Raw genomic sequence first — 2978 nt, forward strand, 5'->3', positions numbered from 1 at the left:
TGGTTCCCCAGCCCAGTCATCCACAGCTAGCAGGTTCATTCTAGAGCCCAGCGACCGCCATCGGGAGGGCCAAGGGCGTTCTTGCCACCGGGCTGTCCTGGAGACAGGCCTCCTGGACACAAGCTGGTGCACGGCCAGCCTGGCCTGATGCTCTGTGCCCCCAGCTGCTGGGCGTAGTCCCATTCGGCAGGGGGCTGGTGGCTCCAGACAACAGCTGGAGACCAGAAACAAAGACTTCCAGCTACAAGCAAATGTTGCTGCTTCTTGAGGTTCAAATATTCTATCCCCAAAGTGTCCCTTTCAGCCAAGCAAAAACAATCCCCCACAGGGACCCGACGCAGCCACAGAGGAACAAAAGCGCTCCAGTTCTCGGAGTCCCAGAGACTGTCTGCAGTTTCAGGCACGCACAGCCCAGTGGGGAGAGGAGATGATCATGTGACTTCCAAGCTTGGAGACAAGGTCACCCTTGTCCAGCCCTTTTCGTCTCCACAGGAAGAAGAGCCTTTGATTGCCTGACAAAGAACGAGGCTGATGCTGCCCTGGTGCTGGCTCCCGGGTGGCGGGCTTCACACTGTCCGAATGTCTCAGGTTTGGAAGAACAAGGAGATGAAGTCAAGGTCAGCAGCCTCAAAGTTCACTCAGAGAGTTTGAGGGGCTCTTTCTGGGCCTGCTTTAGGCAGGACAGTTGCACATTCTGGAGGTATTTATTTTTCTGCTGCAGGCTAATCCATCTCTAAGAAATTCGCCAGTGAGGCCACTCCATTTGTTTTCCACTAGCTATTAAAAATATTCTCCTTTAGAATATATTTGCAAATGATATATCCAATGAGGGGTTGATATACAAAATATATAAGGAACTCATACAACTCAATAATAAAAAAGTCAAACTTAATCAAAAAATGGGCAGAGGACATGAAGAGATATTTTTCCAAAGACACACAGATAGCCAACAGACATGAAAAGATGCCCAATGTCGCTCGCTAATCATCAGGGAAATGCAAATAAAAACCACCATGAGATGCTATCTCGCATCAGTCAGAATGACTATTATCAAAAAGTCAACGAATAACATGTGTTGACAAAAATGTGGAGAAAATGGAACCTCTGGATACTGTTGGTGCGATTGCAAATTGGTGCAGCCACTATGGAAAAGTTTGGAGACGCCTCGAAAAACTAAAAATAGATTTACCATACAACCCAGCAATTCTACTTCTGAGTTTTTGTCTGAAGAAAACAAAAACACTAATTAAAAAAAAAAAAATAGATGCACCCCTATGTGCATTGCAGGATTATAGCCAAGATATGGAAGCAATCTAGGTGTCCATCGATAGGTGAATGGGTAAAGAAGATGTGATATTTATCTCTATCTCTATCTCCTATCTATCTCCTATCATCTATTTATCCATCTATCTATCTATCTTTCTATCCATCCATCCATCCAACCGTCCATCCATCCATCCATCCATCCGTCCATCCATCCATCCATCCATCCATCCATCTATCCACGCATAGTGGAATATTATTCAGCAATAAAAGAGAATGAAATCTTGCCATTTGTGATAACATGGATGGACCTAGGGGGTATTATGCTAAATGAAATAAGTCAGACAGAGAAAGACAAATAACATGTGGCTTCACTTATTTGTGGAATCTAAACAAGACAAAACAAAAACAGACTCTAAAACAGAGAAGGGAGGGGGTGTGGAAAAGGTGAAGGGGAACATAGTCAATAATATTGTGATAACTTTGCACAGTGACAGATGGTTACTAGACTTAGTGTGGTGATCACATGGCAAGGTATATAAATGTTGAATCACTACATCGTACACCTGAAACTAATGTAATAGGGTATAGCAACTATACTTAAATTTTTAAAAAATTAAAAAAAAAATTCCCCTTCAGGGGAAAGCAAAGAGCTGGGGAAGACAGAAGGAAAACTCAGAGAAGCCAAACATTCGAGTGAAGAGGGCCTTTCCAGTACTATTGTATTACAACAGCCACAGCTGTGGAGAGCTGGCTGCTCCGGGTGCAGGCCAAGGTCAGCTAGGGAGAAGACAGCAGGAAAGAGAGGGGCACAAACTCCATGGCAAGGAAAGGTGCCTTCCAGAGAACTACATCAAGGTTCTTGGTAACTGTCACTTTAAGTGAAACAAAGTATCACGAAACCAATTTTCCCCTAGGCTAATTGATATAAACAAGAGTTAAGTTCCTATGGCACGTTTCTGGTCACAAAAACAGCGCCAAACTTCTAAATAAGGACCCAAAACGTTTCTAATATTAAACATCGAAATAATTGTGAGTTATACATACATTTAAGAAAGATGAATAAAAACAAGAACATTATTTTCTAAGCCACTTATCCCAGGTCAGGGTCGAAGGTGGCAGCATCCTTTCCCTTTAGCTCAGGGCCCAAAGCGGGTCTCCACCTTGGACGGGACACTATTCCATCACAGGGTGCTCTCGCTCACGCTCTCTCTCTCTCTCTCTCTCCCTGTCCCGCCCACCCCCACACTCTCCTACTAGGACAATGTAGACATGCCAGTTCACCACACATGCACATCTTTGGGATGCGAGAGGCAAGTGGAGTTCCTGAAGAAAACCCACACGGACATGGGGTGAATGTGCAAACTCCAGGCATTTTTTTTCTGATCAGTGTTATAAACAACGATGTTGAATGAAACGATGTCATCTGAGGACCTGCTGTATCTGGAAGAACTGTTCTGCTGCACACCTTTCTTCTCCCATCCCTTTCTGTCCTGCAGTGAATCCCTAGAGTAATAATACAGCTTTTGCAGCCAAGTAACAAATACACTGCCGACGGTAAAGGAAGCAGCCACTGGAATTGACACAACTCTGTGTGGACAATTAGTTTCAGAAGAGAAGGTGACTACCAACCAAACTTTTCAAATTAAAATGGTTGTCAAACTTCAGTGAGCCGTGGTGTCATTCAGGAAGCTTTCCAGAGATTCCGATTTGGC

This window comes from Pteropus vampyrus, unplaced genomic scaffold (genome assembly GCF_000151845.1).
Source record: "Pteropus vampyrus isolate Shadow unplaced genomic scaffold, Pvam_2.0 Scaffold223, whole genome shotgun sequence".
NCBI lineage: Eukaryota > Metazoa > Chordata > Mammalia > Chiroptera > Pteropodidae > Pteropus > Pteropus vampyrus.